This window comes from Melanerpes formicivorus, unplaced genomic scaffold (genome assembly GCF_026170545.1).
Source record: "Melanerpes formicivorus ecotype bairdi unplaced genomic scaffold, bMelFor1.0.p_v2 SCAF_10, whole genome shotgun sequence".
Taxonomy (NCBI): domain Eukaryota; kingdom Metazoa; phylum Chordata; class Aves; order Piciformes; family Picidae; genus Melanerpes; species Melanerpes formicivorus.
The window spans coordinates 14,369,624-14,384,758 of record NW_027142362.1 but is presented as its reverse complement, the minus strand read 5'-3'; the positions used below and the strand labels follow the sequence as shown (position 1 = coordinate 14,384,758).

Sequence of the window (15,135 nt, the reverse complement as noted above, 5' to 3'; positions counted from 1 at the left end):
TCAGATCTGCACCCCTGTGCAGCACTGCAGAGCTACCATGAGCCTGGAGGGAAAACCAAAAATGCCAAACGAACTGAATCACTCATATTTGGCCATTACAGGCAATTTGTCTCAGCAGAAAATGTAAACACATGAAGAAACCTTTACCAAAAATACAGTGCCTCCTCTCCTCCCCCTGGTTTCAGGGTGGAGACAGATTCCTCAGACACAAACTCGCAAGCCCAGTAACGCTCTCTACTGCTTCACAATGTTATCAGATGTTGAGGGACAATACAGTTCAGAGATGAAGGAGTTTGGTTCCTGAACTTATGTCCCTCCTTTTAATTTATTTATTTATTTAAAAGAAAAATAAACAATTATTTCAGGACTCACACTTACCACTGAGGCCCCAAAGGTAGGTCTATCAGCAAAGCAGCATGAGGGAAACCTCCAGGCCATTGGAACAGGAGCAGTTTTGTCAAGTGGCTTTGGTTTGTTTTGTCGAGTTTTTGTTGCTAAAGAAAACAGGGCACTGAGCTGCACGTTGAGTCACATTTAGGTACACGAAATGTTGTCCCTTCACAGGCCTGACTCCCACCCAAGAGCCAAGAGCCATGTGATGAGTGGTGGTTATTGGTGCCAAGGTAACGGTAGGAAACTTTTAGCTCTTGGTTTGTGACTTTTAAATCCTTCCTTCTTCAAACAATTTGCGGAATTTTTGGTGTACAAGATGGTATGAGCAGCACAAACTGCCACAGAAATGTTCACAGTGAGGTCTGCCTACCATGAGAACCATTGAACCTGGGATGATCAGCCATCAAGAAGATGAAAATCCTGCCTGGTTCTGCAGAAAGGTGGAGTTCACCCTACTTTGGCAGCAGAAGTGGCTTTTAAAGTTGGACCAGATGATCCTTGGGGTCCATTCCAATCTGGCATTCTGTGATTCTGTGACATCTCATTCTCACCTCACAGGAGGGTGCCTCTCCAGCTGTGATTGACAGAAAACTTTTTATGGGGCTTCATTAAATGAGGAATAGATCTAGGTCTTAATATTATTAAACCAAATAAAGATAAAATCAATTGTGTGTTTGCTTTAAATACAGACCTGCTAGGTGCTGAGTCCTACGCACAGTTGCACCGCCACAAGGGGAGTTTCACTCGATTCCAGAAGCTGGGACAAGAAGCCAAGGGTGGGGTGGAGAACATTGCCACCAAATTGCCCACATCATGAAACTACACCCACACCAGCCCACTGCAAGACAGCATTTTCCTTCCCCCTACAACTTCCCACTGAACCACCATGATGGCAGCAGCAGTAATGACCAGGCTGAGGAGCAGGCTGCTTCGCAGGTGCCCAGCTGAACGAGAGCCCCCCATGAAGCCAGGGAGTGAAGCAGAACCTTCAGTCCTGGACACCTTCAAGGGAAGCCTACTCTCTCCTCTTCTTTCATGTGAAATAGGTGGCCATGGAAGATAACAGCATTATGGGAGGTGATCCTGTCAACGGTGCCTCCTAAGTGTCACACACCACCAGCAGCACCCTGGAACACAGCCAGGATCATGGCTTGACATTCTTTGCTTGCCACAACCTTTCTCCACACATTTAAGGGGACTCTTAAGGATTGTTTCAAAAAGGATACAGGAGTGGATACACCAGCTGCTTTGGCCACTCACCATATCAAGAATCAATGGGTTAAAATACTGCAGAGGCTGCTCTGAGAAGCTATAGTGCTTAGGGACAAGGAAGTGCACATCAGGCAAGGATGGGTGTGGGGACTGCAGGATGCCTGTGGAGAATAGGCTGCCTTGCAGCCCCTGGCTTGTGAGGAAACTACATCTGCAATGCAAATTGTCCCTGCACAGTCAAGTCACCATCCTAGGCACATTTATAGGCCTAATCCTTCTTCCTCTCCTGAAAGGGAAATAGGGATTTTCACCATAGATATTCACGGGGTAAAAGCATTGCTCAGCAATCAACTACTAGAGGAGGGAGAAGCCAACTATTTCAAATGCAATTAACAAAGATTTCTCTGGAAAAAGATCCAAAGGCTTGGGAGTCTCCCTGCCACTCCCAATGTACCCATCCCTGTTACTGCCTACCTTTACCAAGATCAACATCCAAGCCACCCACCAGCATGAGAAGATGTTTTGATGTTGCACATCCCCAGCAAGCTGACTCCAGCACTGGGGAATGGGAAAGGCTGCTCCCATGGGAAGACTGTGTCAAACTGTGCAGGTGACAGGGACAGCCACAGGTGGAAGTGCCCCAAGCCCCACAAGCCCTGCCAACAAGTATGAATGTGTCACATGAGACAGCAAACAGCCTTTCTGCAGAAACACGAGACACAACCTCTTCACCCAAACCAAAACACCTGGCATACACTTCTGAGCCTAAATTTCCTGGTTTCTACAGCAGCTATGGCAGAGGGCAAGAATGAACTACTGCAGTACACAAGATCATTAAACTGGTTTGTTGCTGGCAGAGCTGTGTCCAACTCCATACTGGAACATGGCCAGACACCCACTCAATTGGTGGACACAATGGCTACCTATCACTCCCTCAGCTCCATCAGCCCCAGAAGTTAAGCCAGCTTTGGGCACAGATAATCAAGTTACCAGAAGTCACCACTCAGTGCAGGTTTTATCACAGAATCATCAAATGGTTTGGGTTGGAAGGGACCTTTAAAGGTCATCTAGTCCAACACCCCTGCAGTGAGCCTCTTCAACTAGATCAGATTGCTTGGAGCCCCATCCAACCTGATCATGATTTTTTTCCAGCAATGAGGCAACTGGCACAACTGTGCTTGTGTCCAACTGGCAGGCAAAAATGAACAGGAACATCTTTAACAGCAGCTGCTCTCAGGGGCTCTCTATGGCTTTGCTGACTGGAGGGCTCCAACTGGGAATTGTTTTAAGAGAACTTCAAGCCTTTACCAGGCCTTCCAGGCTCTCACCTCCCCACCTACACTACCCATGAGGAGCACAGGAAACCTGAACCAATGGTGAGTGAAGCAGAAAAGCACCCTCAGCAAGCTTCTGCATAAGAGCACACCAACCTCCAAGTGGTCAAACACATTATGTGATAAGAAACAGCAACAGTCACTGAATAATTTATGTGATAAACTATTTCTGGAGAATCTGATCAGCTTTACTGGCTCACATTATTTTTGCTGAATCAACAGCCCTCATCAGAGCATATGCTCTAGCAAAAACAAGCAGCAGTGTGACAGGTCAGGAAAGACATTTACTAAATTAAATGCACACCCTGCTTGCTCCTCTGAGCCATAATGCAGCACACGCAGGGAAATCTAGCAGCTAAATGCACACTCTCCCTGAAGTGGCTGTCTGAGCATACACATTCTGTCCCTTCAAGGTTTTTCCATTAACATAGCCATGTGTAGAGCTATAAATCAAAATGAAAGAGAACAGGAGCAGGCCAGCAGAAGAGCAAGAAAATACATTGCAGGCCGTTCTGTAAATGCAGTGATTAACTATTATCAGTTAAAAGCAGTCATGGACAGAGCGATTCTGCATCGCAGCGGCCGGCAGCAAAGGGCTAAGGAAGCAAAAGGAGATAAGAGAAACAAGGTGTTTGACTGTTCTTGAAAACAGGAATCATGACAAAATTAAAAAAACAAAAAAAAATAAAATATTAAAACTACTGCTAAATACACACTTGAGTTCAGAATTTACCACCAACAGATGATGTCCAGTGATAGGACACAGGACACTGGCTGGAGCATAGGAGGTTCCATGTGAATGTACGGAAAAACTTTTTCACTGTGAGAGTAACAGAACACTGGAACAGGCTGCCCAGAGAGGCTGTGGGATCTTCTTTGAAGACATTCAAAACCCACCTGGACAAGTTCCTGTGTGACCTACAGAGTCCTGGGGTGATCGTGCTCTGGCAGGGAACGTTGGACTCAATGATCTTTCAAGGTCCCTTCCAGCCCTTAACGTCTGTGATTCTGTGATGACAACACTATTGATGTCTGGATTATGAGACTTCTTTTGCTTGTGGAAGAGCATGCTTGGTACATAAGACCCCATACTGCACCAAACTGCATGGATACACACCTGTGGGATCATCTTGGTAGATCTGGCAGCAAAAAAATCACTGCATAAGTTGATTTTCCAGAGGTGTATGGCTTTGGACAAGAGGAATCTCAACTTGAAATATGAATTTGCCTCATATTCGGTATTAACAATACACAAAGTCCCAACTACCAGCTGCATGCAGAAGGCAATCTCATTTTGTACCCTTGATCCTGCTGAGATGTCAGTAGGGTTCACAAGAACACCTTGGTCCAGCAAATTATTTTGGTGCGGTGAATCAGCTCACTGGGCAGCGGAGAGTGTGCCAGCGTGCATGATGAAGCAGGAAAGCTGCCAGCTGCCCTTCAGCTGCTGGAGCAGTTCCTATCTGCACAAACACACTGGCACAACACCCACTCACTAGCTGGCAACAGAAGATTTTACACTGCTCAACAAGAACCATTTTAGAGCACAACAACAAAGTCACACATAACAGGTTTAACCAAAGCTGTGTATTTTCCTGCTATGGAAACCAGTCACAAGAACCAAAAAGCTGCCCAAAGACAAGAATTTCTCGTGTTGCTCTCTCCTAATCTGCCCTGTTCCCTTCTGAAACCCTAAAACTGATGAACAGTGACAAGGACTAGTTACAGCTGGCCCAAAGCAGCAATCTAAGCTTTTCACATCGAAGCTCTGCCAATGTATTATGGAGTCACACCAAAGCACTAAGATATTTCACCTGTCACCTCCAAACGACCTCATACAACATGCAGCCTCATTTTATCTTCACAAAATGTCCTCCACACGTACAGACAGACAATAGAACTTTAAGCTGTAAAGCCTTAAGACCCAGTTTTCTTTCCAGAAGCAGGAATAATTGGGAAGACCAAGCAAGTGACAGCTCATAAGAGCTTGGTGGTCCACGACTGAATGAGACACCACCACCACGTTTAGAAAAAAAAGCACAAAAACCAGTGATGAAAATTGCAGCTTGTCTTTACAAAGAGTAGAAAAAGGACTGACTGAAGCTGTAGCAAAAGCTGAACTTAGACTCACAAAAGCTTTGGAAAACTGGAGACAGCTAAGCAGCTCAATCATTGCTGGTAATCTGCAGGTTAAAATCTGACAGAAAAGGCTTACCTCAAGTTTATGCTGCTTCAGAGCATAGAGGTCCATTTCCAGACCTGTTTTTCTATGAACCTAAAACCACTCATTCATGCCAAGCAACCCAAGAACCAAAGCACTTGGTATTCTGTACTGCAGAATCTTGGGTTTAAGTGTGTGCTGCTCTAAACATCTCTGCAAATATTTTCCTGCATTCTAAACATTAAAGTAAACTCCCTATAAGATGCATAAGCTGTGCTCCCACTCACCTCACACCAAGCCCTCCAGGTGGTCCTCCCCTGCCACATCACACCATGGCCCTAAACTCACAACCTGAGCCTCAGGGTCTTCACACACCCAGGCTAAATACCAATGCTATCAACAGCCACATGCTCACAGGCTCCTTCCCATAAACTATCTGGGAGCAGAATAAAATTACACCTTGTCTGAGAACCATTTAGCGTAATTTATGCAAGAGCCAAACATGCCATACATAGAAAAGCGCAGCCCTGCCTGTCAAGAGCAGAAACGCACAGCAAAAGCTCAGCCGTCAAGAGAGAACAATACACAATGACTAAGTGGTGAGCACAGACACGTGGCAGGTCTGCACGGGACAGCAGGGCACCAGGAGCCCTGCTGCACAGCTCTGCACCAGGAGCCCTGCTGCACAGCTCTGCACCCCAGCACACTGCACACGTGGAGATGAACAGCTCAGTCACATTTGCAGGGTGCAAGGGTGGATATATGTCCATGAATATACACAGTCAACTGAACATGAGCCAGCAGTGTGCCCAGGCAGCCAAGAAAGCCAGTGGCATCCTGGCTTGTATTAGAAACACTGTGGCCAGAAGGAATTGGGAGGTGATTATCCCCCTGTACTCAGCACTGGTGAGGCCACATCTTGAATGTTCAGTTCTGAGCCACTCACTATAGGAAGGATATTGAACTGCTAGTGCCATGTCCAGAGATGGGCAACGAGGTTTATGAAGGGCCTGGAGCACATGACCTATAAGTAGCATCTGAGGGCTGGGGTTGTTCAGACTGGACGAGGTTGAGGGGAGACCTTACTGCTCTCTACAACTACCTGAAGGTCAGAGCAAGGAGGGGGCCAGACTCTTCTCCTTGGTGGCAAGCAACAGGACTAGAGGAAAAGGTTTCAAGCTGTGCCAGGGGAGGTTCAGGCTGGATGTTAGGAAGTATTTCTTCACAGAGCAGGTTCTCAAACATTGGAATAGTCTGCCCAGGGCAGTGGTGGAGTCACCAATCCCTGGAGGATTTCAAGCTGTATGTGGACCTGGTGCTTATGGACATGGTTTAGTGTTGACCCTTCAGTACTGGGTTGAAGGTTGGACTGGATGGTCTTGGAGGTCTCCTCCAACCAGCTATATCCTGAGATTCTGTAAAGTATCACATACTTTTGTTGTTGAATCCAAACAATTTTTTTCAGACTCAAGTGCAGTGGTATGTGCTCCAAATGCAGTTTTCTTTCATGCAAGTTTTCAGTTTATAGAATTCTTTGTTACCAGTTTTAAAATACATATATTTATATGGTTTAGAAAGAACCATCTGGAATCACATCCTGCAAAACACATCCTTCTGGCATGCAATTTGTGTGCTTCTGAGTAATTAGTGTGTTTACAGAAAAGCAGGGCATGCTTGGGTTTTTTCAAATGTGAGCCCCCTCTTTGCTAATTTCATTTCCCACAGAGTGAGAAATAACATTCTAGCCCTCAAACTCAGCTGCAACACCTGTGTACAAGGTCAAGTTAAAACATACACTGCACATGACTGTGACCATTCCCCCGAGACCTTCTGTGCGTTTCTTCTGTGTGATCCTGCACAGCTCTGCCCCAGGAGAGACGGCTTCCTGCAGACAGGCAGAATGCCTGCAAGCACTGCAGATTCAGTCACAGCTTCATCCTGCAAAGCCCATGCTAGATTAAACACCTGCTATGAGTTCTGACATTTCCAAACCAGAATTATTTTTCCACCTATTTCTTTCTTTTTAAAGCTTTTCAGGTTTTTGAAGCACCTATGCAACCTGATTTAAAAAAAAAAAAAAAGCAACATCTAAAAGCCAGATACCTTTAAGATCAAAGCTCTTCAAAAAAGCCAGCTTGGCAAAAACCTCTGATAACTTTTGAGAGGTGTATAGCCTAAGTTTTATAATCACAGTCTGTTGAAAAAAACAAAATAAGCAGCATATTAACTCAGAGTTCAGCCTCACAGCATGCAGTGCATCTGTCTAAATGACTCCCATTGATCCCCAGCTCAGATGTGACACCCTGTTTTCTTAACTATGTTGAAAAGCTTGAGCTCTCATTTCTAGCTCCCAGGCAATGGTAGCTGATCCAGGAGTGCACCTTGGATGATGTTGTATAACAACAAAAACCTGCTTGGCCTAGGAAAGTCTGAAGAGAATTAACAAGACATTGTGAAAGGAAGGCAAGAGAAAAGAGGATAACGACAGGCTCAAAGGGGATGTATGAGACGTGCCTCAAAATAACTTCTTCCTTTAAAAATGCTTCCTTCCAGCTTCTCTGGGCATTGTTCTTTCTATGCATCCAAGTGGATTTCAGATGCAAACTGATGTCCTATTCAGTGCTACATACAAAACTATGGACTGCCCCAAGCACCTGGGTCAGCGTTCTCAATCTCTTCCAACTTGCAGCCTCAATCCTTAACGGCAGTAATTAGCTCTTCTGCATATCCCACATAAGCCTATTCACAACCGGATGGGTTTTCTTAGCTACATGGTGTGGATGCCTTGCAAGTAAGTTCAGAGACAGAGATCAGATTCTAAAATGCTGCTCTAAACAGCTATGAGACTTATGGAGAGGTGTAAGTATTTCTAATGAATGCACTGCAATCACAATGCACTACACATTTATGTAATTCACGTGATGTAAATCCAGAACTGCCATTAGCAAATGTCATTGTCACATGCATTAGGGGCATTTAAGTGACTTGGAAAAGCTCAGATAATCCTGCTTACTCAAAAACTTTGCTGGCTAACTGAAGGGAAGTTAGTCCTAAAACTTAAAAACACAGGAGCAGAGGCAGCAAACAACCAAGGAAAATGGCAGTCTTGAAGTCCAGTAAAGTGCCAAATTACAAAGTGACCCAAGCCTTCAAATTGCCAGTGCAGCATTCACAGATTCAGTAATGTCAAGCTATGGAAGGACTACATCTCCAGAATACCACATACAGGGTGCTGCCTGCTACATGGCAGCAGCTACTCCAGATTGAGCATTTGAGAAAGTCTGAGAGCCAGAATAATCCTATTTATTTCTGAGAGATCACAAAGGATTTGTAAAAGGGTAACATATCCACAGATTAGTGATGTGTTGTCAGTTTGGGTGGCCATTTTGCAATCATACTCAAAAAGCTTTTTCATCTGTAGACATAAGGGAAGTTTTTGACCATGCCCAGAGACAGTAGAATTACATAGAAAATGTATATTCATGTATGTATCTAAAAAACAAACAAGCAATACCAACAGGGAATGATATTACAAAAAACACCAATCCCTCACACAAATTTTTACTCACTCTCTGACACGGGAAGGCTCTCCCACAGCCCTATGTACTATCAACAAAGGGAACTCAACGAAACACAGAATTTCCTTCACAGCAAGGAAAAACACAGCAATATTCTATAACCAACTTTTTAACCGAGGTTTAGTTCAGAAGAAAGTATTTAAAGATACTATCAAAATGCCAGCTGTTTAAGCAAAGTCCATGCTGATAGTATCTACAAATAATTCATAGTGAATCTGAAAGGATGCACTGATGCAAGTGTCTTAGAACCCAGCACACAACTATATGCCTAACCACACCTGCAATTACACAAACTAACAGCTCTGAAGAGCTTCTTGGAGCTCATTGTGGGCAAGGTCTTTATCAATAGCTTAGATATGAAACTTTCAAGCTTTTGCTCTTAATTCTTTGTGCTCTGCCACTAGTAAAACAGCAGCCTCATTTAGCTCCAGGAAAAGCCTCCACCTAAGGCAACTGTGAATGAACTGCTTCCAAAAGAAAACACAGTCCTCTTAGAGCACAGGAAAATGCAGCTCTGTGGACTGAGCTAACTTTGCAGCATCAAACCACCAGCATCACCTGAAGGGCAGGAAGGGACCCTTCTGAAGGAGTTTTCTATCACTGTATTCCAAAAGCAGAAAGACAGCCACCTGCCAAAGGAGATCCTGGGAAAGCTTTATCTCAATGGTTAGAACAGACACAAACCTAATTATCAACCAGACAAGCACCATAAATAACCTGAAGAGATGCACAGATGTTACCTCTGTGATAAGAACAGGGCCAGTCAGAGTTGCAGTGAACTGTGGATGTCATTCAGCCAATAAAGAACAACACTTGCTATCATAGAATGACACAGAATCCCAGTCTGGTGAGGGTTGGAAGGGACCTCTGGAGATAAGCTAATCCAACCTCAGGTTCACCTAGATCAGCCTGCACAGGAACACGTCCAGGCAGATTTGCAAGTCCTCCGAGGAGAATCTACAACCCCTCTGGACAGCTTGTTCCAGTGCTTTGCCATTCTTAAAGCAAAGGAGCTTCTCCTTATGTTTAGGTGGAATTTCCTGGGTTCTAGTTTGTGCTCAGTAACCCTTGTCCTACCACTGAGCATTACTGAAAAGAGACTGGCCCTGTCCTCTCAGCACCTGCAGAATAGAATAGAAATAGAATAGAACAGAATAGACCAGACCAGGTTGGAAAAGACCTTCCAGATCATCGTGTCCAACCTATCATCCAACACTAACTATTTAACTTAGATATTGATAAGCACTGAGAAAATCCCCTTAGTCTGTTCTTCTCCAGGTTAAATAGCCCCAGGTCTCTTAACATTTCTTTGTAAGAGAGAGGGCTCCAGTCCCCTCAGCATCTTTGTAGTCTCTGTTGGACTCTCTTCAGAAGTTCCCTGTCTTTCTTGAGCTGGAGAGACCAGAATTGGCCACTACTCCAGATGTAGCCTCACAAGGGCAGAGAAAGCAGGAGAACCTCCTTTGACCTGCTGGTCATATTCCCCAGGATAGTTATCGGCCTTTTTGGCCACAAGCACATTGCTGGCTCGTGGTGAACTTGTTGTCCACCAGCATTCCCTCTCCACAGCAAACTCAGTGCAGCTGCTTTCCAGCAGGCCAACCACTAACCTGTACTGGTGCATGGGGTTCTTCTTCCCCAGGTGTAGGACTTTTCACTTGCCCTTGCTGAACTTCATGAGGTTCCCCTCCACACAGCTCTCCAATCTGTCCAGGTCAAATCCTCGTATGCTGAGTCCCCTGCCCCATCATTTTTTTTTCATCCCATTACAATTAAGTATATTTAAATTCAGACATGGACATTTTAATACCTATCAAACTCTCTTAATTACAGCAACATCCTATCCAACATTTCTGTGGAGTAAGGGCAGCCAGAGCAAGTCAACTGGCTGTCAAAATAAAAATGATTGTCTGTATGTAGATAAAAATGTGTACTGTCTGTATGTATCCCACTGGCCATACTAAACAAGACTGCAAGAGAAGAAACTGCTTGACTTTAGCTGAAGATATAAACCCATATGCGAATACTATGAGTCAGTGGATAGAAATGCCTTAAGGGTGCTGTGCTTGGCTGGACTTCTCTTTCCTAAACTGAAGGTTAAACAAGCTCGGAGAACCTGGGCACCAGAAGTCAGTACCTGTAAACAGTGCTGCAGGCTCTGATGGGCCCTATTAAAAACCTGCCCATGTGGCAGCTCTGTTGTCCCTTGCTGGCTCGTTCTGTAAATTCTTGGGAAAGTTTCAGTAGAGACCTGAAATTAATACTGACAGTGCCGAGGCAAATCCTGTAACTGGACACTTCACTGGCTGCTGAAATGAAGACCAATTTGGCTGGATAACTTGAGAACAGAATCAATTCCTGTATTTTTTAGATAACTATCTTTTTATTTCCAAGTATGCTTTGTTTTCCCATCCTACTTTAGAAAAACTGATTTTCTTAGGGAATCTGATCCCCCTCTTACCTAAAAACCAGGGAAATTGTGTTTTACAGCAATGCCTAGTCACACAGTGACAGGTCAGGGCTGAGTTAATGTACAACTTTTTGTTCTGTTTTGTTGTGTGTGTTTTTTTTTCCCCTATCTACCATAAATACACCCCAGGGACTGTAGCAGGCTTTATACACCCTCATTATCTGAGCAGACAGATCTTTCCTTAAGACAGTTCTCATATCCAAACTGAGTGCCTGTAGTTCACTGGGTTAAGTATCCTGTGTGTTTATTCTGGAAGCTGACCATTTTATCTCTAGAGTGTCTTAGCTTGGGTTGGCTATCCTTCACCTTTAAGTCCAAACACTTCTGAAAGTGTCAACCCTTCTTGAAAGCCACAGGCCTGACAAGTCAAGTTGCTGACTTCATAGTTGTTCCCCTCTAAACTGATTTCTATTCACTATTACACATAGATCACTGCAACGTGTATCTTGTGTCTATTAAACCATTTACACATAGCTAGACTGTTACAAAGCTTACATGCTTTCCAGAAACTATAATTTGGAAGCTTAGCCTTCATTAGTTTAACCCTTTTTAAAATACAAGAGGCTGCTATGTGATTAAAGGTCTTTGCTGCAGATACTGCAAGAGTTGGACCTGCATCCTATGTTCTCCCATTACACTGATCTAAATGGAGTCAGTCCCAACAAAAGAATGTGCTCCTGTCATTTTCAGGAGACTGAGTTAAGAATATATTTGGAGCAAAATTTGCAGTTCTCTGAAACCATGAGCTTTTTACATTAGACTAAGTCTGTTCCATAAACCACTGGTATAAGGAAGAAAAAAGGAACACAATCAACATCCCAAGGCGTTTGACAGAACTCCTTGGAAGAATAACACGGAAACATTTTTAGTCAGTAAGCTAACGCTCCACCATTTCTGTCATTGTTATTTAAGCCTCTTGTTTCATTATCAGGCATGAAGCTGTAATGATCACCAGTGCTGCTCAAAATCACAGTTGGTATTTTTCCCTCCAAGGAAGAATAGGCTCATTTCATTTCCTAATCACCAGGAAAACCTGCTCTGAGAAAAACACCACAGAAAATTCAATCCAAAAGACAAATTGCTGATCTGACATACAGTGTCGCGAGGTGGGTATGGAAAAGGGGAAACAGCTCGAGTTGTGCTAATGTTAATATAAAATTAGGTATTCTGTAAGAAAAATGTGAAAACTCTATCTTCACTTCAAGGAAGAGACCTGTCAGAGTCTAAATGAACAGTTTCCTTTAAACCACCAGAGATTAACTTGCCAGAAAAGAGAAACCCCTAACAGCAGGTGTGAATCTGGAAAAGCACAAGCTGCCCAGGGTCTATTGCACAGCTGTGACTTTGGCATTTGAACTTTTTGAGAGAGTATGATAGTTAATACTTCCACTGTTTAATAACATTTTATTTATCTCTAATTCACAATAAAGACAGAATACAACATTTCACGACTAGCAGTAACTGCACGAATGCTACTGCTTCCCCAAACATTTCAACATAACCCAGAAACGTGAAGTTATGTTTGTTGGTAAACTGGCTCTACCACCTGTCATTTCTCCGAGACTAAGCCTTAATGGAAAAAAACCCACAAGAGACCAAAACCAAAAACCATTCTGAAGTTAAGCTTTCCTCTTTAGTAACTGATTGCTTCCAAATATCAGCCCACTTCAGCATAGATTTTCTTAATTTTGCCCAACTGCTTAACTTTTATGATACCTCAGAATGCCCATGAGCTTTAAATCTTTTCAAGACAGGAGCCAGTAATCAATACCCATTTGCAGCTTTTCTGCAAGTCTTTCATGTCCAGACAGGTATTAAAAAACCTCATCTCAAGTCAAAGGGCATCACTAGGCAACAGCAGGTATTAGTCAGATTGCTCTCCAAGAAGCACTTCCAAGTCCAGCCATAGGTAAGTTCCTGAGTGTGAGAATAGCCTATTTAAGTCTCACAAGCGTATGACATTGTAAATCTTACAGCAAAAATTAGAAGAACTTTTATCAGAAACAAATCAACTTGTCAATGATCCCTCCATGCATTCTGCACCACCCAGAGAGCTTGATTAGCAGTCTCAATGTTGTTAAACTGAGGTACTCTACTAGAATGGGCTGACTGAGAATCCCTGTACCTACCAGCTAAGAAATAGACTTCATGACTTCATAGGGAAGTCACCATCTCATGTTTAACACATTCCTCATGCTGCAGCTTTGTATCAGAGCTGAAGTAAAACTTGCTGCTCTAATACAGGATCCATTCCACTCCACCTCTGCTTCTCCTTGCACCACCTCAAGGCACAGCTGACTTTTCAACGTTTGGCAGCTACACCAGTAGAAAAGCATCCACTTCCTTCTGCATGGTGAGGGTAAGTTTTCAAAAGAAAGCAAATGTTTACCTCTTCGAGAGAGACCACCCTCCCCTGATGTCCCCCAAGTCATGACCACACCAACTTACTGAGCTGGCTCTGATGGCCACTAAGGCAGCTCTGCAGGCATGGCTGGCAGAAAACACACAGGCTCAGCAGGAAAGATTTCCTGAGGGTTTAGCAAGTTGACTCACTGAGCTGGGTTGGTTACTGCCAAACCTGCTAGAAGAGTGAAGGACTGCACCAGCAGCTGCTCCTTTCAGTGGGCACTCCCTGATCCATCAGGTATGCTGCAACATGAAATCCATGCCAAGTTGCGTGGCTAGAATGGAGAAAAGTGGCTGGTGCAAAATGCTACCAGATTCTAGAAGACGACGTAGATCAACAACTGGAAACCAGGATACAGATGAAGGATATACTTGAAAGAACAAAACTGTATAGTCAGGAACAGCTTTCAGTGAGTGTTTTCTGCCACTAGCCAGACAATCTAGTAGTCACACAGCTTAGTATCACCCCCTCAAAGGAAGTTTTCTTTGCTGGAAGTTGTTCAGTGATGCCCTCTCCAGAAGAAGTATTCTGACCAGTCAGTACAAGAGCAAACACAGTTCAATTTATATTCCCTTTCCTTTGGCTTAATAGTCTAATTTGGGTACAATGAACCAATTCCAAGTAACACTCTCAAGAGGCTGGGAAAAGGGATAGCAAAAACTGTCTTTGAGTTAAATAAAACTATACATTAGACTCACAACTAAAAAAAATAATCCTGTGCAAAAGGCTAAGTTCATTCAAGTGACTTTAATTACAAGATGACTGTTAAACCACTTTAAGCTGAACAAACACTTTCTAAAATGCCATGTTTAAATAAGAGATTAAAAGAGCAATTTGAAAAATAAGACAATGCAAAAAATTACTTCATCTTTTAATCCACAAAAAGCCTAATTTTGGGGAGCAAAAGTGGAACACTTAATAAAGGTTTAATCCACAACAAACCTATGAAAGTGATTCTTTTCACTCTTAGGAGTCTAGCAAAAATAAAAACAGCTAAAGCTGTAACTAAACTGGTATAAAAGCAAACACACCACCAGTGAAATGGTGGTGTTGCCATGCACCAGGTCTGTTGTTTAGGAGGTACCTGAGAGGTTTTGATGTGAAAGTACATGCTACTGCCATACAGAGTGAGTCTTTCTAGAAAGCTGGTTTCTTCCTGAAAAGGTTACAAATGGAAAGCAGGTAACCTCATGTAAGCAACCAGTCTCCCAGCAGAGGTCTGAACTAAGAGGATTACAGGGTCAAAATTCCAGCAGATGGAGAAAGGTTTTATCTGCACATTAGAGAGGCACAGGAACTCTTAGGTAACAAATTTAATTACAGAAAAAAAGAACAGTTTCTCAGGCACTCGGACTGCTGAGTTGAAATTTTTCACTTTGTTTTCATACTTGCAAATATCTCCACTGCAGTCAGCTGCTCAGCAGAATACATTAGCACATGCAGAGCCCTGTCCTACTGCAGCTAAAGCACTTCCCATACCTTCCAGGCAGAAGAAGTGGAGGTAGAGTATTTTGACAAGCTACTAGCCTAATTAAAGATGACAAAACAAGATGTCAAGGTTGAAAGCTGTATCTCAAAGA

The 15,135-nt window shown here is 43.5% G+C and overlaps 1 protein-coding gene across 2 annotated transcripts in view; it reads right to left on the bottom strand.

Moving 5' to 3' along the window:
- Positions 1 to 5,463, bottom strand: part of MAPK6 (mitogen-activated protein kinase 6) — an 82,938-nt gene extending 77,475 nt beyond the window's left edge. Inside the window, exon 1 of one of the 2 annotated variants that reach the window (XM_068143836.1) lies at positions 5,388 to 5,463. The gene's annotated coding sequence lies outside the window, so the exon portion shown is untranslated. The remainder of the gene's footprint in view (positions 1 to 5,387) is intronic. The other variant, XM_068143842.1, reaches the window with a different exon arrangement.
- Positions 5,464 to 15,135: the final 9,672 nt, after the last annotated feature.